Source organism: Somniosus microcephalus, unplaced genomic scaffold (genome assembly GCF_052327205.1).
Source record: "Somniosus microcephalus isolate GS21.2 unplaced genomic scaffold, FLI_Smic_1.0 unresolved_chr9, whole genome shotgun sequence".
NCBI classification, from domain to species: Eukaryota; Metazoa; Chordata; class Chondrichthyes; order Squaliformes; family Somniosidae; genus Somniosus; species Somniosus microcephalus.
In genome coordinates, this window is record NW_028225187.1 from 2,680,073 (window position 1) to 2,705,929 (window position 25,857).

At 48.8% G+C, this 25,857-nt stretch overlaps 2 protein-coding genes across 3 annotated transcripts in view; both read left to right on the forward strand.

Moving 5' to 3' along the window:
* LOC147084213 (uncharacterized) overlaps positions 1-13,176 on the forward strand; it is a 746,547-nt gene extending 733,371 nt beyond the window's left edge. The window contains exon 3 of the transcript XR_015075847.1: positions 13,131-13,176. The gene's annotated coding sequence lies outside the window, so the exon portion shown is untranslated. The remainder of the gene's footprint in view (positions 1-13,130) is intronic.
* The window catches only part of LOC147084224 (NACHT, LRR and PYD domains-containing protein 3-like), a 299,061-nt gene that overhangs the window by 32,698 nt on the left and 240,506 nt on the right, over positions 1-25,857 (forward strand). The window lies entirely within an intron of this gene.

Genomic DNA, 25,857 nt, shown 5'->3' on the forward strand with positions numbered 1-25,857 from the left:
TTCTGTTCTGAAACTTTGTTCTCCTCTGGAGCATAAGCCTTTATGTACGCATTCATTCTACCAACCTTAGTCAGCAAGTCCATTTTAGACTTGTCTTTCATACTTGGGCTGGTCTTATCGTCATCCGTTTCAGAGTCTGAGCTGATTGTCTGCCCCGAGTCCTCACTCGTTATTGCTTTTAGGTAGTGCCATTCCATGTCTATTTTCTTGATCCACTCCCGTCCTAGAAGTGGTGGTCCTCCCTCAGGTAGTACATATAAGTCCATTCCTGGGTGTTCTTTGCCCCTGTCTCTCACCTTGACTCTTATCTTTCCCATGGGGTATACTTTATGCCCCGTGTATGTCTGCAATACGAACTTGGTATCTCTCAAGGGTATATGTGAGAATAGCCGGTTGTAATCCCTTCGATTTATGACTGATAGGGCTGATCCAGTGTCCAATTCCATTTTCACTTGGACTCCAGCTATTTTTAGCATGACCCAGATAGTTTGTAGGTCAGCTTCCTTACTCACATTGTGAATTCTCAGACTACCCAGTTCCTGGCCGTTTGGGTCTGAATCCGAATTCTGTTCGTCTGAACTCTTCTCAGCCACCTTGTGTACTTTGTTGTACTTTTCCTGTGATGGCTTTTTTTGGTTGTTGGTCTTCTTCCCTGACCGGCATACTTTAGCGATGTGACCCAGTTTGCCACATTTTCGACATTCCTGGTTTTTAAACCAGCATTGGTTCTGGTCATGTGTTGTCTTCCCACAACGATAACATTTCGTTGTACCCGAAGTAATTTGATCCACACTGAGTACCGCTGCCTTTAGCTGCATTTCCGCAGTTCCTTTCGCTGCGGCTTCGTGTGATGCTGCAATAAGGACAGCCCTATCAAGTGTAAGGTCGTTCTCTTCGAGCAGTCGCTTTTGCGTTCCTTCCTTCGACAACCCGCACACGAACTTGTCTCGCAATGCCTCTGTCAGATTTCCTCCAAACTGGCAGTATTTCGCTAATCTACGCAGTTCGACCAAGTATTCCGCGTTGCTTTCCTCTTTCCGTTGCGTTCTCGCATAAAATTTGAATCGTTCCGCCAACATCAACGGTGTGGGGTTCAAGTGATCCTTCAGAACAGCAACAATATTATCGAAAGTCTGATCCGCCGGTTTAGCTGGTGCTAGAAGATGCTTCAATAGCCCGTATGTCTTCGCCCCCATCGAGTTTAGTAAGGTTATAGCTTTGTCATCCTCCTCTATTTTATTGGCCTCACAATATATCTCAATACGTTCTACATACGTGGCCCAATCTTCTACCTCGGAATTGAAATCGTTGATGTTACCACGCTTAGGCATCTTCACCTCTTCCTGATGAACAACAACGAAATATTTCTGTAACTTTTTTTTTTCTTTTCAAGATGGCGGTTTCCCGCGCTTATCTTCCTTCCCCGCCCACTTTCAAAATGGCGGTTCCCGCTTCTGTCTTCTTCTCCGCCTACTGGCGGCTTCCCGCTTTCTTCCCCTGGCGGGAGGGGTAAGCTTTCCCCTCTGGCGACGGCCGCTGGCTTTCGGGGTTCGCAGCCTGCGCGTCGGCTTCAGTGCGTTCCCTTTTCTCGGCAGGGCAACCGGCGCTGGGTACAACCCGTTGACGGCGCAGTTTCAGCCGCTGGGCTGGATCTCGCTCAGTCTTCCTTGCTCGGGCTCTGCCTCTCCCGCTCGCTCGGGCTCCCAATCGCGCCTCCCAGCCCTCTCACAGTCCGTGTTTCCCTCCCCGGCTGCGGCTGAGTTCTCCGCGATTTATTTATTTTTATCTTCCCGCGCCTTACGATCCCGCTCGCAGCGCCTCGTGGCCTCGATCACTGTCCGACCTTTTTCACCCCAATCGCGCCTCCCAGCTTCTCGCAGTCCGGTGCTTTCCTCCCCGGCTGCGGCTGAGTTCTCCGTGGCTTATTTATTTTTATATCTTCCCGCGCCTTATGATCCCGGTCGCAGCGCCTCGTGGTCGCGGTAGTTGTCCGGCCTTTTTCGCCGTCGCGGTCTAGCCGTCTCACAACGCTCCCCAGCCCGCTTGTACCGCGGCTTCCGTGCTCCACGCTGCCCCGTCTCAGCGCCTCTGGGCCCGACTTCTGTCCGGCTCCTTTCCCCCTCGACCGTGGTCGAGTTCACTGCCCTTATCCTCCGTTTATTTTTTTCTATTTTCCCTTTACTCACAGTCACCGTGGCCGACTTGCTTCTCGTGCTGATCGGCTCACTCCCCACCGTGGCAGAAGGGACAATCAGTGCCTGTTGCTGATGGAAGGCTTCATGTTTGAAGTCTTCCTTCCTTCTTGCTCTGCAGACTCGAGTTTTCTCTCAGCAAAACGAGAGGGCGGTTGCCTCTTCTCGACACTCGTTAACTGTTTCAGAAGTATTGTTGCCGCAGGGTACGATCGAACTCGTCGCCACTGTAAAGTCTGTGGGTTGTATAGTGAATTAATACACAGACTACAAAAGTAACTTTTAACAGGACTTTACTATTCGAAGGTCAGGGCGAAGCTGCCCAATAAATCCTTACCCAGCACTTATATACCGGTGTGGTCACTACCGGTATTACAGTATACAGAAGCCAAAATAAAGTAGTGCAACCCCTAAAATAGTTCTCTTAAAGGTGGACGGTTACATATAATAGTTCTCTTAAAGGTAGACGGTTACATACACTACAGGGAGAAAGGTCAGAGAGAGTCCCATTGACTCAGATACACACTGGTCCTGGAGATGGACTGGGGAGAAAGGTCAGAGAGAGTCCCATTGACTCAGATACACACTGGTCCTGGAGATAGACAGGGGAGAAAGGTCAGAGAGAGTCCCATTGACTCAGATACACACTGGTCCTGGAGATGGACTGGGGAGAAAGGTCAGAGAGTCCCATTGACTCAGATACACACTGGTCCTGGAGATGGACTGGGGAGAAAGGTCAGAGAGAGTCCCATTGACTCAGATACACACTGGTCCTGGAGATGGACTGGGGAGAAAGGTCAGAGAGAGTCCCATTGACTCAGATACACACTGGTCCTGGAGATGGACTGGGGAGAAAGGTCAGAGAGAGTCCCATTGACTCAGATACACACTGGTCCTGGAGATGGACTGGGGAGAAATGTCAGAGAGAGTCCCATTGACTCAGATACACACTGGTCCTGGAGATAGACTGGGGAGAAAGGTCAGAGAGTCCCATTGACTCAGATACTCACTGGTCCTGGAGATGGACTGGGGAGAAAGGTCAGAGAGAGTGTCATTGACTCAGATACACACTGGTCCTGGAGATGGACTGGGGAGAAAGGTCAGAGAGAGTCCCATTGACTCAGATACACACTGGTCCTGGAGATGGACTGGGGAGAAAGGTCAGAGAGAGTCCCATTGACTCAGATACACACTGGTCCTGGAGATGGACTGGGGAGAAAGGTCAGAGAGTCCCATTGACTCAGATACACATTGGTCCTGGAGATGGACTGGGGAGAAAGGTCAGAGAGAGAGTCCCATTGACTCAGATACACACTGGTCCTGGAGATGGACTGGGGAGAAAGGTCAGAGAGTCCCATTGACTCAGATACACACTGGTCCTGGAGATGGACTGGGGAGAAAGGTCAGAGAGAGTCCCATTGACTCAGATACACACTGGCCCTGGAGATGGACTGGGGAGAAAGGTCAGAGAGAGTCCCATTGACTCAGATACACACTGGTCCTGGAGATGGACTGGGGAGAAAGGTCAGAGAGAGTCCCATTGACTCAGATACACACTGGTCCTGGAGATGGACTGGGGAGAAAGGTCAGAGAGAGTCCCATTGACTCAGATACTCACTGGTCCTGGAGATGGACTGGGGAGAAAGGTCAGAGAGTCCCATTGACTCAGATACACACTGGTCCTGGAGATGGACTGGGGAGAAAGGTCAGAGAGTCCCATTGACTCAGATACACACTGGTCCTGGAGATGGACTGGGGAGAAAGGTCAGAGAGTCCCATTGACTCAGATACACACTGGTCCTGGAGATGGACTGGGGAGAAAGGTAAGAGAGACCCATTGACTCAGATACACACTGGTCCTGGAGATGGACTGGGGAGAAAGGTCAGAGAGAGTCCCATTGACTCAGATACTCACTGGTCCTGGAGATGGACTGGGGAGAAAGGTCAGAGAGTCCCATTGACTCAGATACACACTGGTCCTGGAGATGGACTGGTGAGAAAGGTCAGAGAGTCCCATTGACTCAGATACACACTGGTCCTGGAGATGGACTGGGGAGAAAGGTCAGAGAGAGTCCCATTGACTCAGATACACACTGGTCCTGGAGATGGACTGGGGAGAAAGGTCAGAGAGAGTCCCATTGACTCAGATACTCACTGGTCCTGGAGATGGACTGGGGAGAAAGGTCAGAGAGTCCCATTGACTCAGATACACACTGGTCCTGGAGATAGACTGGGGAGAAAGGTCAGAGAGAGTCCCATTGACTCAGATACTCACTGGTCCTGGAGATGGACTGGGGAGAAAGGTCAGAGAGTCCCATTGACTCAGATACACATTGGTCCTGGAGATGGACTGGGGAGAAAGGTCAGAGAGAGAGTCCCATTGACTCAGATACACACTGGTCCTGGAGATGGACTGGGGAGAAAGGTCAGAGAGAGTCCCATTGACTCAGATACACACTGGTCCTGGAGATAGACTGGGGAGAAAGGTCAGAGAGTCCCATTGACTCAGATACACACTGGTCCTGGAGATAGACTGGGGAGAAAGGTCAGAGAGAGTCCCATTGACTCAGATACTCACTGGTCCTGGAGATGGACTGGGGAGAAAGGTCAGAGAGAGTCCCATTGACTCAGATACACACTGGTCCTGGAGATGGACTGGGGAGAAAGGTCAGAGAGAGTCCCATTGACTCAGATACTCACTGGTCCTGGAGATGGACTGGGGAGAAAGGTCAGAGAGAGTCCCATTGACTCAGATACACACTGGTCCTGGAGATGGACTGGGGAGAAAGGTCAGAGAGTCCCATTGACTCAGATACACACTGGTCCTGGAGATGGACTGGGGAGAAAGGTCAGAGAGAGTCCCATTGACTCAGATACACACTGGTCCTGGAGATGGACTGGGGAGAAAGGTCAGAGAGTCCCATTGACTCAGATACACACTGGTCCTGGAGATGGACTGGGGAGAAAGGTCAGAGAGTCCCATTGACTCAGATACACATTGGTCCTGGAGATGGACTGGGGAGAAAGGTAAGAGAGACCCATTGACTCAGATACACACTGGTCCTGGAGATGGACTGGGGAGAAAGATCAGAGAGAGTCCCATTGACTCAGATACTCACTGGTCCTGGAGATGGACTGGGGAGAAAGGTCAGAGAGAGTCCCATTGACTCAGATACTCACTGGTCCTGGAGATGGACTGGGGAGAAAGGTCAGAGAGAGTCCCATTGACTCAGATACACACTGGTCCTGGAGATGGACTGGGGAGAAAGGTCAGAGAGAGTCCCATTGACTCAGATACTCACTGGTCCTGGAGATGGACTGGGGAGAAAGGTCAGAGAGTCCCATTGACTCAGATACACACTGGTCCTGGAGATGGACTGGGGAGAAAGGTCAGAGAGAGTCCCATTGACTCAGATACACACTGGTCCTGGAGATGGACTGGGGAGAAAGGTCAGAGAGAGTCCCATTGACTCAGATACACACTGGTCCTGGAGATGGACTGTGGAGAAAGGTCAGAGAGAGTCCCATTGACTCAGATACACACTGGTCCTGGAGATGGACTGGGGAGAAAGGTCAGAGAGTCCCATTGACTCAGATACACACTGGCCCTGGAGATGGACTGGGGAGAAAGGTCAGAGAGAGTCCCATTGACTCAGATGATGTCCCCACACTATTACCGCAGATTTGGTTTTCCCAATCTATACATAGCTTAAAATCCCCCATGATTAATGTATTACCCTCGCTACATGCACCTCTAGTTCCCTGAATGATACGCCGCCCTACATTACAACTACAGTTTGGGGGCCTATAAACACCTCCAACCAATGTTTTCTGCCCCTTGCTGTTTCTTGGCTCCACCGAAACTGATTTATTTACTTTTATTTTTGGAGCTAAGATCATTTCTCCCGACTGTCTTTGCCCCATCCTTTATCGATGTGAGACCAGAACTGTGCCCGGTACTCTGGTGTTGTTTCACCAAAGCCCTGTCCAATTGTAGCAAGACTTCCTCACTGTTGTATTCCAACCCCTTGTAATAAAGGCCAACATGCCATCCGCCTTCTCAATTGCTCGCTGTACCTGCATGCTAACTTTGTCTCCTGTACGAGAACACCTAAATCTCTCTGAACACCAACATTTAATCATTTTTCACCATTTAAAAAAGGTTCTGTTTTTCTGTTGTTCCTACTAAAGTGAATACGCACACATTTCCCCACATTATGTTCCATCTGTCACCTTACTGCCCACACACTTAGACTGCCCATATCCCTTTGCAGGCTCTGTGTCCCCATAGCTTACTGTCCCACCTAGCTTTGTATCAGCAGCAAACTTGGATACATTGCACTCGGTCCCTTCATCTAAGTCAGTAATATAGATTGTAAATAGCAGAGGCCCCAGCACTGATCCTTGTGGCACCCCACTAGCCTGCCAAGCTGAAAATGTCCTGTTTATCCCTACACTCTGTTTTCTGTCAGTTAACCAATCCTCTATCAATGCTAATAGTCATAACGGCACAAAAGGAGGCCATTCGGCCCATCCAGTCTGTGCCGGCTCTCTGTAGAGCAATCCAGTCAGTCCCACTCCCCCGCTCTATCCCCGTAGCCCTGCAAGTTAATTTCCCTCAAGTGCCTATCCAGTCTCCCCTTGAAAACATTGAGTGTCTCCGCTTCCACCACTTCCGTCGGCAGCGAGTTCCAGGTCCTCACCACTCGCTGTGTAAAAAGGTTTTTACTCTCATCACGCCCCCCCCCCCGTATCTCTTGCCCAAAACCTTAAATCGGTGTCCCCTGGTCCTTGTACCATCCATTAGTGGGAACAGCCTTTCCCTGTCTAGTCTATCCAAACCCGTCATAATCTTGTACACCTCCATCAAATCACCCCTCAACCTCCTTTGCTCTAATGAAAACAAATCGAGCTTCTGCAACCTGCCCTTGTAGCTAATATATTACCCTCAACCCCATGAGTCCTTATCTTGCACAGCAACCTTTTATGTGGCACCTTATCAAATGCCTTTTAGAAACATAGAAGATAGGAGCAGGAGTAGGCCATTCGGCCCCTCGAGCCTGCTCCGCCATTCAATGAGATCATGGCTGATCATCCAAATTCAGTACCCTGTTCCTGCTTTCTCCCCATACCCCTTGATCCCTTTAGCCTTAAGAAATATATCCAACTCCTTCTTGAATATATTTAATGAATTGGCCTCTACTGCCTTCTGTGGTAGAGAATTCCACAGGTTCACCACTCTCGGTGAAGAAATTCCTCCTCATCAGTCCTAAATGGCTTACTCCTTATCCTTAGACTGTGACCCCTGGTTCTGGACCCGCCGACCATCAGGAACATCCTTCCAGCATCTAGTCTGTCTAGTCCTGTTAGAATTTTATAAGTTTCAATGAGATCCCCTCTCATTCTTCTAAACTCCAGCGAGTATAAGCCCAATCGACCCAATCTCTCCTCATACGTCATTCCTGCCATCCCAGGTGTCAGTCTGGTGAATCTTTGCTGCACTCCCTCCATGGCAAGAACACCCTTCCTCAGATAAGGTGACCAAAACTGCATACAATACTATGATGTGGTCTCACCAAGGCCCTGTACAACTGCAGCAGGACACCCGTGTTCCTGTACTCAAACCCTCTCGCTACGAAGGCCAACATACCATTTGCCTTCTTAACCGCCTGCTGCACCTGCATGCTTACCTTCAGCGACTGGTGCACAAGGACAACCAGGTCTCGTTGCACTTCCCCTTCTCCCAATCCATTGCCATTCAGATAATCTGCTTTCCTGTTTTTGCCACCAAAGTGGATAACCTTGCATTTATACACATTATACTGCATCTGCCATGCTTCTGCCCAATCGCCCAACCTGTCCAAATCATACTGGAGTTTCTTGGCATCCTCCTCACAGCACACACGCCCACCCAGCTTTGTGTCATCTGCAAATTTGGAGATATTACATCTAGTTCCGTCGTCTAGATCATTTATATCTCTTGGTCTCCTTGCCCCTGTGTGTCCCCCCTCTCCCTGTCATGTCCTCTCCCTGTCCTATCCCTCCTCTCCCTCCCCTCCCCCCGTCTGTCTCCCTCCCCCCACCCCCTCCCCTCGCCCACCCCCACCCCTCCCCTCACCTCCCCTGCTCCCCCACTCCCCTCTGTCCCTCTCTCCGGCCCCTCCCCCTGCCTAGCGCCTGAGGTCCGGTGCCGTTCTGAGGCCGGGACGGACCGGAGCTGAGGTCCCCCGCGTATCGCGCGGCTGATGGATGGCCGCTGCGGGCGGGCGGCGCATGCGCGGTCAGTGCGGGCGGCGCATGTGCGGGCGGCGCGAGGCGGCCCGCGGGGAGCAGGCAAGGGCGGCTTGGCGGCCGTTAGCGAGCGGGAACCTTCGGGCGGCCGGCCCGCCCGTGCTCCGTCCGCGACACCGTGAAACCTGAGGGGGAAGTAGAGAGAGAGACAGAGAGGGAAGAGGGGAGAGAGAGGGAAGAGGAGGAGAGAGAGGGAAGAAAGAGAGAGAGAGAGAGAGAAATTTTTTGAGCTTCAGGCCCCGATTCCCCCCTGCGCGAGGGTGAGGAGGAGGGGGGGGGGGTTGCTAAACACAATATAAAACTCAAATTGTTAATTAATTCCCGAACACATAATTCAAATATTTACCTTACTTCCCTAACACACTGAAAGTGTGGGGGAAAAAATCGTGAAAAATCAAGATGGCGGCCACTCACCTCGGTTCAGAAGGATAAGGCCCGCCCACACACGCAGTGATTGGTCGACCGGTCAGGTCACCGAAGCGTAGGATTGGTCAATCGTCAAGTCACTCGACACTCAACTGTAGGAAGGAACCCGCCGTCCGATTGGTCGACCTCGACGTCACACGGTCGCTAATGAGCGGAAGGCTGAACGTTTTTCGGATACCGCGGGCGCGGTTTTTGTCCGGCCGAAAGGTAAATACACCTATGACTGGTCCGGAATCGCAAGCTTTCTTTTGAGGCGACGCGCGCGTCGGTACGCTCTATAACTTTCAAACGTATAGAGAACACAGACAGACAGCGGGACAGACAGAAGAGCCGCTTTACTAGCTGAAGTGCCCGGCGGTGCCGAGGCTTTTTCGAGGGCATGTTGTTGCTGGGAGAGAGAGAGAGAGAGCGACTGGGGAGGGGGGGGAGAGAGAGAGAGAGAGAGAGAGAGAAAAAGCGTGACTGGGGGGGGGAAGGGGGGGAGGGAGGGCAGGGGGGGTGAAGGGAGGGCGGGGGGAAGGGAGGGGGGAAGGGAGAAGGGAGGGGGTGGGAAGGGAAGGGGGGCGGGGGGGGGAAGAAAGGGCGGGGGGGGGAGGGAGGGCTTGAGGCTGAGAGACAGGCACGGCCACGCCCGGTTGCCGTGGTAACCCTGCCGCCCCGCACTGCCGAGAGCACAGCTCTCCGAGCCCCGCCCCCCCCCCCGGCCGAGAGCCGCGCTCTCCAAGCCCCGCCCCCCAGCCGAGAGCCGCGCTCTCCAAGCCCCGCCCCCCCCGGCCGAGAGCCGCGCTCTCCAAGCCCCCCCCCCCCCCCGGCCGAGAGCCGCGCTCTCCAAGCCCCGCCCCCCCCGGCCGAGAGCCGCGCTCTCCAAGCCCCAGCCAGCCCGCACTCCCGTTGCCGGGGTAACCCGATCCGCACTCTCGAGAGCCCCGCCCCCCCCCCCACGCCCGAGCCGAGCGCGGAACAGAGTCTCACCTGCTCCTGCTGCGCGCGCACCCTGACCCCCGTGGCTGACGCCGTTGCCCCGGGTAACGTGACGGGGGGGCGGGTGGTGAGGAGCTTAGCAGCAGCCCAGTTACCTAGCTCGGGCCTGGTTGGGCAAGAAAGGCCCAGGCTTTCAGGCCTAAGAAAAAAACGGGCAAAGGTAGGAATAAGAATGTTCAGGTGAGATAAAATATTTACAAATGAATGATTTATTTTAAAAGAATTTAATAAATTGAATTTTATTTTGCTGGAAATGTATATTTGAAAAGAAAGACGCAGAAAGCAGGAAAAAGAATGGAAGCAAGATGGCGGCCACTCACCTCGGTTCAGAACGATAAGGCCCGCCCACACACGCACCGATTGGTCGACCATCAGGTCACCAAAGCGTAGGATTGGTCAACCGTCCCGTCACTCGACCGTAGGAGGGCCTGGCCACACGCGGCAGCAAGCCGCTGTACGATTGGTCGACCTCGAGGTCACTCTGTCGCTAATGAGCGGATAATGAGATGCTAATGAGCGGAATGTTGAATGTTTTTGGGATACCGCGGGCGCAATTTTAGCCCGGCCGAAACGTAAATACGCTTAAAACCGTCTCGGAAGCGCAAGCTTTCTTTGGAGGTAACGCGCGCGTAGGTACGCCCTGTAACTTTCGAGCGCATAGCCCGACAGACGCACAGGCGATGACTGACTGACAGAATGACAGACAGACAGATCGACCGATTTATATATTATAGAATATATATATTACACATTACACCCATACCCATACCCACTCGGAAAAAGAGCCGTTTATTCCAACTCTTTTGCTTCCTGTCTGCCAACCAGTTCTTTATCCAAGTCAGTACCTTGCCCCCAATCCCATGTGCCTTAACTTTACATGCTAACCTCTTATGTGGGACCTTATCGAAAGCCTTCTGAAAGTCCAAATACACCACATCCACTGGTTCTCCCTTATCTATTCTACCAGTTACATCCTCTCAAAATTCCAGTAGATTAGTCAAGCACGATTTACCTTTTGTAAGTCCATGTTGACTTTGTCCGATCATATGACTGTTTTCCAAGTGCTCTGCTATTACATCTTTTGTAATGGACTCTAGCATTTTCCCCACTACCGATGTCAGGCTTAACGGTCTATAATTCCCTGTTTTCTCTCTACCACCTTTTTTGAATAGTGGGGTAACATTAGCTACCCTCCAGTCCATGGGAACTATTCCAGAGTCCATTGAATTTTGGAAGATGACCAGCAATGCATCTACTTTTTCTAGGGCCACTTCCTTAAGTACCCTAGGATGTAGATTATCAGGCCCTGGGGATTTATCGGCCTTCAATCCCTTCAGTTTCCCTAACACCATTTCACTAGGTTATAGTCCAACAGCTTTATTTGAAATCACAAGCTTTTGGAGCGCTGCTCCTTCAGCAGCGCTCCGAAAGCTTGTGATTTCAAATAAAGCTGTTGGACTATAACCTGGTGTTGTGTGACTTTTTACATTTGTCCACCCCAGTCCAACTCCGGCATCTCCACACCATGACCATTTCACTACAAATACTGATTTCATTCAGTTCCTCCCTCTCATCAGACCCTATGTTCCCCGACATCTCTGGGAGGTTATTTGTGTCCTCCTCTGTGAAGACAGAACCAAAGTATGTATTTAATTGGTCTGCCATTTCTTTGTTCCCCATTATAAATTCCCCTGATTCTGAATGCAAGGGACCTACGCTTGACTTCACCAATCTTTTTCTCTTCACGTATCTATAAAAGCTTTTACAGTCAGTTTTTATGTTCCCTGCAAGCTTACTCTCATACTCAATTTTCCCCCTCTTAATTAATCCCTTTGTCCTCCTTTGCTGAATCCTAAACTGCTCCCAATCCTTGGGTTTAATGCTTTTTCTGGCCAATTTATATGTCCTCTCCTTGGATCTTATGCTATCCCTAATTTCCCTTATTAGCCACGGTTGAGTCACCTTTTTTGATTTATTTTTGGCAATCCAAATATATTACATCCACCAGTTCCCCATTATCTATCCAGCTAGTTGAATCCTCAAAAAACACTAATAAATTGGTTAAGCATGATTTCTCTTTCATAAAACCATGTTGACTCCGCCTGATCATATGATTTTCCAAGTGCCCTCTTACCCCTCCCTTAATAATGGATTCCAGCATTTTCCTGACGCCAGGCTCACTGGCCTGTAGTTCCCTGCTTTCTCTCTTCCCCCTTCCTAGAATAGCGGGGTTACTTTTTCTCCCTTCTAATCCGCTGGGACTGTTCCAGAATCTAGGGAATTTTGGAAGATCACAACCAATGCATCCACTCTCTCTTCAGCCACCTCTTGTAGAACCCTAGGATGTCGGCCGTCAGGTCCTGGGGATTTGTCGGTTTTTAGTCCCATTAGTTTCTCGAGTACTTTTTTTCTCGAAGGAACTTAAAGTAATTGATGTCAGTCCTTTCATTAGTCCTTTGGTTCCCTGCTATTTTTGGTGCGTTATTTGTGTTTTCTACTGTGAAGACAGATACAAAATATTTGTTTAAAATCTGCCATTTCCTTATTTCCCATTATAATTTCTCCTGTCTCAGCCTCTAAGGGACCAATGCTTACTTTTGCTACTCTCCATGTTTACTTACTTTCAGAAGCTCCTACAATTTTTAAATGTTTCTTGCTAGTATACTCAGTCAATTTTCTCCCTTTTTTAATTAATTTTTGGTCATCGTTTGCTGGTTAACAGAATTAAACTTCCAAATGCAATTTCAGACGCTGAAGGTCTGCTTCTGTAAATAGCATTCAGGTACATTTATCGTTTATTACATGCTTAGGAACAAAGAGTTCGAGGTTGATACCATAGAAACTTGGGACCAGACAGCACAGAATGAGGCCATTGGGCCCAGCGGGCCTGTACCGGCTCTTTGAAAGAGCAGGCCAATGTGACCCACTCCCCTGCTCTGTGCCCAGAGCACTGCTAACGTTCTCCCCTTCGTGTGTTTCACAAATTCAGGTTTAAAAGTTACTATTGTCTCTGCTCCCATCACTCATTCAGACATTGCATTCAAGATCATAACATGATGCCTAAAAACAATCTTATCTTACCTCCCCTCTGGTGTTTTGTCAATTACATTAAATCCGTCTCCTCTGTTTACCGACCCTTCTGTCAGTGGGTACAGTTGCTCCTTATTTACTCTATGGAAACACCTTCATGATTTTGAACACCTCTATTAAATCTCCCAATTAACATTTTCTGCTCTAAAGAGAACCTGCGAGGAGTTGGCAGCAGCAGCGAGGAGGCATAAATACATAGAAACATAGAAGGTAGGAGCAGGCCATTCGGCCCCTCGAGCCTGCTCCGCCATTCAATGAGATCATGGCTGATCATCCAATTTCAGTACCCTGTCCTTGCCTTCTCCCCATATCCCTTTAGCCTTAAGAAATATATCCAACTCCTTCTTGAATATATTTAATGAATTGGCTTCCACTGCCTTCTGTGGTAGAGAATTCCACAGGTTCACCACTCTCTGGGTGATGAAATTCCTCCTCATTTCAGTCCTAAATGGCTTACCCCTTATCCTTAGACTATGACCCCTGGTTCTGGACTCCCCGGCCATCAGAAACATCCTTCCTGCATCTAGTCTGTCCAGGCCTGACAGAATTTTATAAGTTTCAATGAGATCCCCTCTCAATCTTCTAAACTCCAGTGAGTATAAGCCCAATCGACACAATCTCTCCTCATATGTCATTCCTGCCACCCCAGGTATCAGCCTGGTGAATCTTCGCTGCACTCCTTCCATGGCAAGAACATCCTTCCTCAGGTAAGGCGACCAAAACTGCATACAATACTCAAGGTGTGGTCTCACCAAGGCCCTGTACAACTGCAGCAAGACATCCTTGTTCTTGTACTCGAACACTTTGGCTACGAAGGCCAACATACCATTTGCCTTCTTAACCGCCTGCTGCACCTGCATGCTTACCTTCAGTGACTGGTGCACAAGAACACCCAGGTCTCTTTGCACTTCCCCTTCTCCCAATCTATTGCCATTCAAATAATCTGCCTTCCTGTTTTTGCCACCAAAGTGGATAACCTCACATTTATCCACATAGTGCATTTGCCATGTTTCTGCCCAATCACCCAACCTGTCCAAATCGTACTGGAGTTTCACGACATCCTCCTCACAGCATACCCTCCCACCCTGCTTAGTGTCGTTTGCAAATTTGGAGATATTACATCCAATTCCCTCGTCCAGATCATTAATATATATTGTGAACAGCTGGGGTCCTAGGACCGATCCTTGCGGTACCCCACTAGTCACTGCCTGCCACTCGGAAAACGACCCGTTTATGCCAACTCTTTGCTTTCTGTCCGCCAACCAGTTCTCTATCCAAGTCAATACCTTGCCCCCAATCTCATGTGCCTTAATTTTGCACGCTAATCTCTTATGCGGGACCTTATCGAAAGCCTTCTGAAAGTCCAAATACACCACATCCACTGGTTCTCCCTTATCTATTTTACCAGTTACATCCTCAAAAAATTCCAGTAGATTAGTCAAGCATGATTTACCTTTTGTAAATCCATGTTGACTTTGTCCGATCCAGTCACTGCTTTCCAAGTGCTCTGCTATTACATCTTTTATAATGGACTCCAGCATTTTCCCCACTACCGATGTGAAGTTTACCGGTCTATAATTCCCCGCCTTTTCTCTATCACCTTTTTTGAATGGTGGGGTAACATTAGCTACCCGCCAATCCATGGGTACCATTCCAGAGTCTATCGAGTTCTGGAAGATGACCAGCAATGCATCTATTTCTAGGGCCACTTCCTTAAGTACCCTAGGATGTAGATTATCAGGCCCTGGGGATTTATCGGCCTTCAGTCCCATCAATTTTCCTAACACCATTTCCCTGCAAATACTGATTTCTTTCAGTTCCACCCTTTCATCAGACCCTATGTTTCTCGGCATCTCTGGGAGGTTATTTGTGTCCTCCTTTGTGAAGACAGAACCAAAATATGTATTTAGTTGGTCTGCCATTTCTTTGTTCCCCATTATAAATTCCCCCGATTCTGACTGCAAGGGACCTACGTTTGACTTCACCAATCTTTTTCTCTTCCCATATCTATAAAAGCTTTTACAGTCAGTTTTTGTGTTCCCTGCAAGCCTACTCTCATATTCTATTTTCCCTTTCTTAATTAATCCCTTTGTCCGCCTTTGTTGAATCCTAAACTGCTCCCAATCCTCAAGATTATTGCTTTTTCTGGCCAATTTATATGCCTTCTCCTTGGACCTCGTGCTATCCCTAATTTCCCTTGTTAGCCACGGTTGGGTCACTTTTTTATTTTTATGCCAAACTGGGATGAACAAATTCTGTAGTTCATCCATTCGGTCTTTGAATGTTTGCCATTGCCTATCCACCGTCAACCCTTTGAGCGCCATTCCCCAATCAATCCTCCCCAACTCGCTCCTCAGACCATCGTAGTTTCCTTTATTTAAATTGAGGACCCTAGTCTCCGAGTCAACTACTTCATTCTCCATCTTAATGAAGAATTCGATCATATTATGATCGCTCCGACCCAAGGGGCCTCGTACAACAAGATTGCTAATTAATCCTTTCTCGTTACATAATACCCAGCCTAAGATGGCCTGATCTCTGGTTTGTTCCTCGACATATTGGTCCAGGAAACCATCCCGTAAACACTCCAGGAATTCCTCCTCCACAGTATTGTTACTCATTTGGTTGGCCCAATCTATATGTAGATTAAAGTCATCCATGATGACTGCTGTGCCCTTATTGCACGCTTCTTTAATTTCCCTTCTTAATGCCATCCCCAACCTCCGCCTTACTGTTTGGAGGTCTATAAACCACTCCCACTTTGCTGGGAGTGTACTATAGGCCCCCAAACAGTCAGGGGGAGATAGAGGAACAGATATGTAGGCAAATCTCAGAAAAGTGCGAAAATAATAGGGTAATAATAGTGGGGGATTTCAACTTCCCCAATATAAATTGGGATAGCCAGAGTGTGAAAGGCTTAGAGGGTGCAGAATTCTTAAAGTGCATCCAGGAGAGCTTTTTGAGCCAACATGTAGAAAGTTCTACAAGAGAGGGGGCGATACTGGACCTAATTCTGGGGAATGTAGCCGGGCAAGTGGTGGAAGTGTCAGTAGGAGAGCATTTTGGCGACAGTGACCATAATTCGGTGAGATTTAAGGTGGTCATGGAAAAAGACAAAGACGGCCCGGAAATAAGGGTTCTAAATTGGGGGAAGGACGATTTTAATATGATAAGGCAGGATCTGGCCAAAGTGGACTGGGAGCAGCTACTTATAGGAAAATCCACATCAAGACAGTGGGAGACTTTCAGAAGGGAAATAGAGAGAGTACAACGCCAACATGTTCCTGTAAAGGTCAAGGGTGGGACCAACAAGCAAAGGGAACCTTGGATGACAAGGGATATACAAAAATGCATTAGAAATAAAAGGGGGGCTTTTGGCAGTTACAAAAGACTAAAGACGGAAGAAGCCCTAGAGGAGTATAAAAAGTGCAGGGGCATACTTAAAAAAGAAATTAGGAGGGCGAGGAGGGGCCATGAAATAACACTGGCGAGCAAAATAAAGGAAAATCCCAAGATGTTTTATAAGTATATTAAGGGCAAGAGGTTAACCAGGGAAAGGGTAGGGCCCATTAGGGACCAAAGTGGCAATCTGTGTGTAGAGCCAGATGATGTAGGCGGGGTTTTAAATGAATTTTTTGCATCTGTGTTCACTGATGTAAGAAAAAGGAGACTTGCCATCAAGTAACTTTAAAGTAAGCTTTAAGTAACTTATAAACACACTATATACACAAGAGAGGTCTTTACCATGCCTCTGGTAGAAACCTCTTACAATACTGAACAGACCAGTATTTATACCAGTCCAACAGGAAGTGACATATGACAGGAAGTGAGGTATGTACACAGTTCATAGTTCACAGGAAGTGATGACATAACTTCCCGGAAGTTATCATTTTTATCACATTCTTCCCTCCTGCAGGATTAGGAGGCTGTGGTCTACCTTTTGGTCCACAGCCGCCGAACAAGGAAGAGTCGCACCCATTTGGATTCCCGTCGTAGAGGGTCGCTGGTCCGCTTACATGCGGTTGGCCATTGGTCAGAGTCTGTGTGGCCTGGATTGCCCTGTGAAGGGTCGGGGAGATCATGGCTTCGAGTACGAGCCCCAATAGGTTCAAAGTCGGACTGCCTCTGTTCAGAGGGAGGTGCAGAGCTGGTCTGTGGCGGATCAGTACTTTCATGCGCGGTACTGGGAGGGTCGCAACCTTGAGCACGGGGTTCTACCGGCACCAAGCTAGTTGGTGTCCGATCAGGATCCTGGAGAGGGGTACCCGATAGGTGCCAAGAGTTTCCTGGTGAAATGCCATCACCCGATGTCCCACTAGGTCCTGGTGGGCAGGGAGCCAGATCCCGTAATGATACGGTAGATTCTCGGCCGTCGGAATATCGTATGTTTGCATAGGTGGGGCTGGCATCGGTTAGTTCGACCTCGTCTACAAGAGGGTCATTTTTAGACGTCCGAACGTATCTTCGGAGTAATACAGGTCCAGGAGTAGTTAGCCATGACGGGAGTGATGTCCCATGAGATGAGCGACGCTGGAATCCAAAGAACCGCTCATGAGGTGTAGTATTTGTGGCTGTAGAAAGCAGGGACCGTATAGAGTGCAATGCATCCGGAAGCACTGTTTCCCATTGCTGGTCTGGTAGGCCCCGAGATCTTAAAGCGAGACGTACGGAATTCCAGATGATACCGTTAAAACTCTCTACCTGCCCACTTCCGATGGGATGGTATGGTGTTGTTTTGCTTGTAGCAATTCCCCGTTCTGAGAGGTAGTCCTTGAGTTCCCTTGACATAAAGGATGGACCCCGATCTGAGTGAATATAAGCCGGCATGCCACAGAGAGAAAATACCTGCTCAAGGCAGCAGATTACTGTGGACGCCAGCATATTGGAGCAGGGGAAGGCAAACGGAAAACGTGAATATTCGTCGATCATGGTGAGCAAATATGTGTTCCGAGTTGAAGAGGGCACTGGGCCCTTAAAATCGATGCTAAGTCGTTGCATCGGTTGGGTTGCATGTATGAGTATACCATCTGAGGGGCGGAAGAACTGAGGTTTTAATTCCGCACAAAGCCGGCATTCTGAGCATATTTTCTTTACATCTCCAGTGGAAAAAGGGAGATTCCGTGATCGTACGAAATGTAGCATGCGCGTAACGCCAGGATGACACAAACCATTGTGGACATCCATGAGAGTGGAGGATGACATAGTGGAGCAGAATGCCCGTGTGAGGGTGTCCGGGGCCACATTCTCCTTGCCAGGCCGATAGAGAATGGTATAACCAAAAGAGGCCAGTTCCATCCTCCAAAGTTGTATTTTATTATTCTTAATTTTGGTTCGTTTTCGATTATCGAGCATGAAGGCGACTGATCGTTGGTCCGTGATCAATGTAAAGTGCTGGCGAGCTAGAAAATGGTTCCACTTCCGTACTGCCTCTATGATGGCTGTGGCTTCTTTCTCAACCGGAGGATAATGTAGCTCGGCACCTTGTAAGGTCCTGGACATAAATGCTACAGGACGACCTTCCTGATTCAGAGTAGCCGAGATCGCCACCTCCGAGGCATCACATTCAACCACGAAAGGGAGATTCTCATCAATGGAGTGAAGAGCCGCTTTCTCTAACTGTTTTTTGAGAAGGTTAAAGGCTGCAACAGCCGCTGTTCCCAGTGGAAATGATCTAGCATGCAGCAAGGGTTGGATTTTGTCCGAAAAATGAGGAATCCATTTAGCGTAGTATGCAAACAGACCGAGAGCCCGACGTAAAGAAGCCGGATTCTTAGGTGACGGGAGCTCTTGGAGCGGGCGAAGTCTTTCTGGGTCTGGCTTAATGATACCATTGCCTACGCAGTAGCCAAGGATGTTGATGGTCGGTTGCGACTCAACAGATTTGGATTCATTCAGGGTCAAATTACGGCGATGGAGGGCATCCCGAAATTTTTGGAGGTTGGAGTCGTGTTCCTGTTGCTCGTGACCTGCAATGGTAATGTTATCAAGATAGGGAAAAGTGTCCCTTAGGTTTTCCTGCTTAACCAGGCCATCCATTGCCCGTTGAAAGACAGCCACTCCATTAGTAACCCCGAATGGGAGGCGACGAAATTGGTACAGCCGTCCATTAGCCTCAAAGGCTGTGTACTGCTTATCTGAGACCTTCAAGGGTAACTGATGATAGGCACTTTTTAAATCGTAAGTTGAGAACACTTTGTATTCGGCCAGTTTATTAACCATATCATCAATGCGTGGCAATGGGTAGGCGTCCAAGTCGGTATATTGATTGATGGTTTGCGAATAATCGATGCATAGTCGCTGTTTGTGAGGTTTTAGAGGGTTCTTGACAATGACGACTTGAGCCCGCCAGGGCGACGAACATGGTTCAATGATATCCTCTGCTAGAAGTCGAGAGATTTCAGCCGCAATAAAAGATTGGTCTTCCTGATTAAAGCGCCGCGATTTCGTTATTATCGGTTGGCATTGAGGCGGAATACTGGCAAATAATGAGGGTTCATCAAGTGAAGCTGCTGATAATGCACAAAATGGTAATTTAGATGGTATATTAGAAATAGTAAGTCCGGGTTTGGATCCACCAAACTCAATGGTGAGTTTCTTATGCTGTTTTTGGAAGTCCAGCCCTAAGAGGAGATCACTACATAAGTCTTTGAGCACCGAAAGTCGGGTGGAGGGATACATACGACCATGAAGTGTCATATCAACAACACAAAAGCCGGAGATTCTGGTATTAAGTGATGACTGGGCCATCGCAATTGCCTGGTCTGATGGGAAGACATGTAGTTTCAATTTCGCAACAATCTGTTCCTTAATGAAACTATCAGTACTTCCTGAGTCAATTAAGGCATCTAAGGTATGCCCTTTAATTGAAATTTTTGTGGCTGCCTGAGACAGGTTCTGTGGGCAAGCAGCTGTAATTGGTGTCGTTGCACAGAGAGTGGCTAAAACTCTTGGTGTGCTTCTTCGGGAGAGAGCTCGAGAGGAAGCTTGATAGGTCCTAGCTGGAGCATCTTGATAGGCCCTAATTGGGGCAGTTCGGTAGGCCTTAGCTGGATTGGCCCTCGTAGAGGCCCTTGATAGGCAAACTTTAGCAAAGTGTCCTTTTTTCCCGCAATAACTGCAGATTGCATTGCGAGCAGGGCAGGTTTTCCTAGAGTGAAAAGCATCTCCACAAAAGAAGCATTCCTTCCTAGATTGCCAAGAGGCTGCTAAAGTGGGGTCGTCCTCCTCTTCTTCATCAGAATTATCAGAATTAGATTCCCCCATGATAGGGTTCACCTGAGACCGCTTGAATTATCTGGTTGCAGCTACAGCAGCAGATCGAGATCTGGGCAGCTGATAGAGGTCTGCATTTCTCTTTGCCAAATCCAGTGAACAAGCTAGGTCAAAAGCTTTTTGTAGCTCAAGTGTTTTACTTTCTAGTAGACGCTGGCGTATAAATGGAGAGGCAATCCCGCAGATGAAAGCATCACGAATCATTTCTTGGCGGTACAGCTCAGCTGAGGCTGCCTGAAAGTTACAATCTACGCTGAGCCTGCGAAGTTCTTGCAGGAATTCGTCAATTGATTCCCCTGGCCCTTGTCGGGCTGTGGCCAGTAGATGTCTAGCATAGACCTCATTTGGGGTCTTCGCATACAGTTTCTTAAGTGCCCGAATCACCTCTTCATAATTATCCCAGTCATCAACATATTCGAACACTTTTGGGGTCACATAATTGACAAGTATCTTCAATTTAGCAGGAGCATCTGCTTTACATTCATCCAGAAAATTCTCAAAAGTACGATACCAATGCTTCCATACCCTGCCAGCTGCTGGTGTATTCGGGTCCAAATCCAGACGAATAGGTCTAAGGATTTTCTCCATGATGGGTGGTTCCCTGGATCCTTAACTTCCGAGTTTGTCTGAAGGTCTAGTATTTGTCAGTGTAAATACTAAGTTACTTAAATTGATGTAAGAAAAAGGAGACTTACCATCAAGTAACTTTAAAGTAAGCTTTAAGTAACTTATAAACACACTATATACACAAGAGAGGTCTTTACCATGCCTCTGGTAGAAGCCTCTTACAATACTGAACAGACCAGTATTTATACCAGTCCAACAGGAAGTGACATATGACAGGAAGTGAGGTATGTACACAGTTCATAGTTCACAGGAAGTGATGACATAACTTCCCGGAAGTTATCATTTTTATCACATTCACTATGGAGAGAGATGATGCAGACATAGAAATCGGGCAAGGGGACTGTGACATACTTGAACATATTAGCATCGAGAGGGAGGAGGTGCTAGCGGTTTTAGCAGGCCAAAAAGTGGATAAATCCCCAGGCCCGGACGAGATGTATCCCAGGCTGCTGTGGGAGGCAAAGGAGGAGATTGCAGGGGCTCTGACACAAATTTTCAGAACCTCTCTGGCCACAGGGGATGTACCAGAGGACTGGAGAACAGCTAATGTAGTACCATTATACAAGAAGGGTAGCAGGGATAAACCAGGGAATTACAGGCCAGTGAGCCTAACATCTGTGGTAGGGAAATTATTGGAAAAAATTCTGAGGGACAAAATTAGTCTCCACTTGGAGAGGCAAGGATTAATTGGGGATAGTCAGCATGGCTTTGTCAAGGGTAAATCATGTCTGACAAATCTGATTGAATTTTTCGAGGGGGTGACTAGGGGGGTGGATGAGGGAAATGCTGTGGATGTGGTTTACATGGACTTCAGTAAAGCTTTTGACAAAGTCCCGCATAGGAGACTGGTCAAGAAGGTAAGAGCCCATGGGATCCAGGGTGCCTTGGCGCGTTGGATCCTAAACTGGCTGAGTGGCAGGAGGCAGAGGGTGATGGTCGAAGGATGCTTTTGTGACTGGAAGCCTGTGTCCAGTGGGGTACCTCAGGGATCGGTGCTGGGTCCCTTGCTGTTTGTGATCTACATAAATGATTTGGATGAGAATGTAAAAGGTATGATCAGTAAGTTCGCAGATGACACGAAAATTGGTGGGGTGGTAAATTGCGAGGAGGAAAGCCTCAGGCTACAGGACGATATAAACGGGTTGGTCAGATGGGCGGAAAAGTGGCAAATGGAATTTAACCCTGAAAAAGTGCGAGGTGATGCATTTTGGACGGACAAATAAGGCAAGGGAATACACAATGAGTGGTAGGACCCTAGGAAGTACAGAGGGTCAGAGGGACCTTGGTGTACATGTACATAGATCTCTGAAGGCAGCGGAACAGGTAGATAAGGTGGTTAAAAAGGCATATGGGATACTTGCCTTCATTAGCCGAGGCATAGAGTATAAGAGCAGGGAGGTTATGATGGAGCTGTACAAAATGCTGGTGAGGCCACAGCTGGAGTACTGTGTGCAGTTCTGGTCGCCTCACTATAGGAAGGATGTGATTGCTTTGGAGAGGGTGCAGAGAAGATTCACCAGGATGTTACCTGGGATGGAGCGCCTCAGCTATGAAGAAAGACTAAACAGGCTGGGGTTGTTTTCCTTGGAGCAAAGAAGGCTGAGGGGGACCTGATTGAGGTGTACAAAATGATGAGGGGCATAGATAGGGTAGATAAAGAGGAACTTTTCCCCTTAGTAGGGGGGTCAATAACAAGGGGGCATAGATTCAGGGTAAGGGGCAGGAGATTTAGAGGGGATTTGAGGAGGAAGTTTTTCACCCAGAGGGTGGTTGGAATCTGGAACTCACTGCCTGAAAGGGTGGTAGAGGCAGGAACCCTCACAACATTCAAGAAGCATTTGGATGAGCACTTGAAATGCCATTGCATACAAGGCTATGGACCAAATGCTGGAAAATGGGATTAGACAGGACAGGGATGGATGGGCGGCGCGGACACGATGGGCCGAAGGGCCTCTTTCTGTGCTGTAAAACTCTATGACTCTATGACTAACGTTTTTTTCCCCTTAGTATTTCTCAATTCTACCCATACAGATTCCACCTCATCGGAGCTAATATCCTTCATTACAATTGTGTTAATCCCTTCTTTAACCAGTAATGCTAGCCCACCTCCCTTTCCTTTTTGCCTATCTTTCCTGAATATCGAATACCCCTGGTGAGTTCCCAGTCTTGGCCATCCTTGAGCCACGTTTCCGTAATCCCAACCAAATCGTATTTGTTTACTTCTATTTGTGCAGCCAATTCATCCACCTTATTACAAATGCTCCTCGCATTAAGACACAAAGCCTTCAGGCTTGTTTTTTTAACACTCTTAGACCTATTAGAATTATTATTTACTGTGGCCATGTTTGATTTAAACCGTTGATTTCTCTTGACTGCCACTTTTGTTTTTCTCCTTCCTATCTTTTGCTTTTATCCTTGTTTCCCTTTCCTCTGTCTCCCTGCTCAGGTTCCCAACCCCCTGCCATTTTAGTTTAAACCCTCCCCCACAGCACTAGCAAACACTCCCCCATGGACATCGGTCCCAGCGCTGCCCAGGTGCAAACCATCCGGTTTGAACTGGTCCCACCTCCCCCAGAACCGGTTCCAATGTCCCAGGAACTTGAATCCCTCCCCCTGGCACCATTCCTCTAGCCACGCATTCATCTGAAGTATCCTTCTATTTCTACTCTGACTAGCACGTGGCACTGGTAGCAATCCTGAGATTACTACCTTTTGAGGTCCTGTTTTTTAATTTATCTCCTAACTCCCTATATTCCGCTTTTAACCTATATCGTTGGTGCCTACATGCACCACGACAACTGGCTGTTCACCCTCCCCTTCCAAGATGTTCTGCAGCCGCTCGGAGACATCCTTGACCCTTGCACCAGGGAGGCAACACACCATCCTGGAGTCTCGTTTGCGGCCGCAGAAATGCCTATCTATTCCCCTTACAATTGAATCCCCTATTACTATAGCTCTACCCCTCTTTTTCCTCCCATTCTGTGCAGCAGAGCCACCCCTGGTGCCAGGAAGTTGGCTGCTGCTGCCTTCCTCTGATAAGCCATCCCCCCCAACAGCACTCAAAGTGGTGTATCTGTTGGAGAAGGGGATGGCCACAGGGACCCCCTGCACTACCTGCCTGCGCCTAGTACTCTGCCTGTTGGTCACCCGTTCCCTTTCTTCCTGTCCAACCTCTACCTGCGGTGTGTCCAACTCCGTAAATGTGCTATTCACAATGTCCTGAGCATCGTGAACGCTCCAGTATGTATCCAATCGCAGCTCCAGCGCCGCAATGCGGTCTGTCAGTAGCTGCAGCTGGATACACTTCCTGTACATGTAGTTGTCAGGGACACAGGAAGTGTCCGAGTTCCCACATACTGCAGGAGGAGCATATCACGGGGCCCGGCTGTCCTGCCATGACTTACCCTTTAATTAATTGAATTTAAATTAAATCAATCAATCCCACTAATTACACTACAGTTAACTGGTTTACCAGCAGTCCCTGCTACACTAGAGAGACCTTAGAAACTATAAACCAGAGTTAAAGTTTAAAAAGAGAAATACTCACCAACCAATCACTTACCTGCTTCCTGGTGACGTCACAATTTGATTACTTTTTACACCTCTCTCCCCTGCTGTTGAATTGGTCGGGCCTCGTTCGCTGAATCAGCCGCCGCGCCCCAACTGCTGCCGGTTTTTGAAACTCCTCAGCTGCTCGCTCGCAGGTCCGCTCTGGTTGGGCCTCGTTCGCTGAACAGCGGGAGGCCGAGGACAGCGCGGACCTGCGAGGAGTCGGCAGCAGTGAGGAGGCCGATACATATCCGGCGAATTCCAAAAGAACAGCAAAATCGAGGAGAGACGTCACAGGACTGCAGGAAAGAATCCGAGAGCGGGAGCAGTCAAACTACAACTGTAAAACCGCTGAAGTGACATCACAACCAGGGAAGGAGCTGATTGGTAAGTAGGACCTGGTGAGTATTTCGACAGTCCAGTCGTTAAAGTAAAAGTAAGGTCTCTAGTTTAGCGTAAGTAGTGTTTAAAGGGAACTAAGGTCCCTAGTGTATTTAATATTTAAAGGGAGTCAGAAATCACAGAAACCTCACAGTACAGATAGAGGCCATTTCGGCCCATCGAGCCTGCACCGACACATATCCCTCCCAATCCCCGTAACCCCTACACCAACACATATCCCACCCGATCCCCGTAACCCCACGTATTTAATCCCCCTAACACTAAGGGTCAATTTTTATCATAGCCAATCAACCTAACCTGCACATCTTTGGACTGTGGGAGGAAACCGGAGCACCCGGAGAAAACCCACGCAAACACGGGGAGAATGTGCAAACTCCACACAGACAGTCACCCGAGGCCGGATTCGAACCCGGGTCCCTGGCGCTGTGAGGCAACAGTGCTAACCACTATGCCACCGTGCTGCCAATTAAGGGTAGGACTTGGCAGAGCAGCTCAGCAGTGTGGAGTGCTCCTCCTGTGCTATGTGGGAGGTCAGGGACACTTTTGGTGTCCAGGGCGAACATGTGCGCAGGAAGTGTCTCCAGCTGCAGCTACTCGCAATCTGCGTTTTGGAGCTGCGGCTGGAGTCACTGTGGAGCATCTGCGAAGCTGAGTTCTTCATGGATAGCTTGTCTAACGAGGTCGTCACATCGCAGGTAAAGAGTGCACAGGCAGACAGGAAATGGGTGACTGCCACACAGAGTAAAAGAACTAGGAAGGTAGTGCAGGAGTCCCCTGGGTCCATCTCTCTCTCCAACAGATTTTCCATTTTGGATACTGCTGGGGAGATGCTTTCTGAGGGGAATGCAGCAAGAGCCCAGTCCGTGGCACTACGAGTGGCTCAGCTGCACAGGAGGGGAGGAAAAAGAGTGGGAGAGCAATAGTGATGGGGGATTCTATCGTAAGGGGAACAGATAGACGTTTCTGTGGCCGCAGATGTGACTCCAGGATGGTATGTTGCCTCCCTGGTGCCAGGGTCAGGGATGTC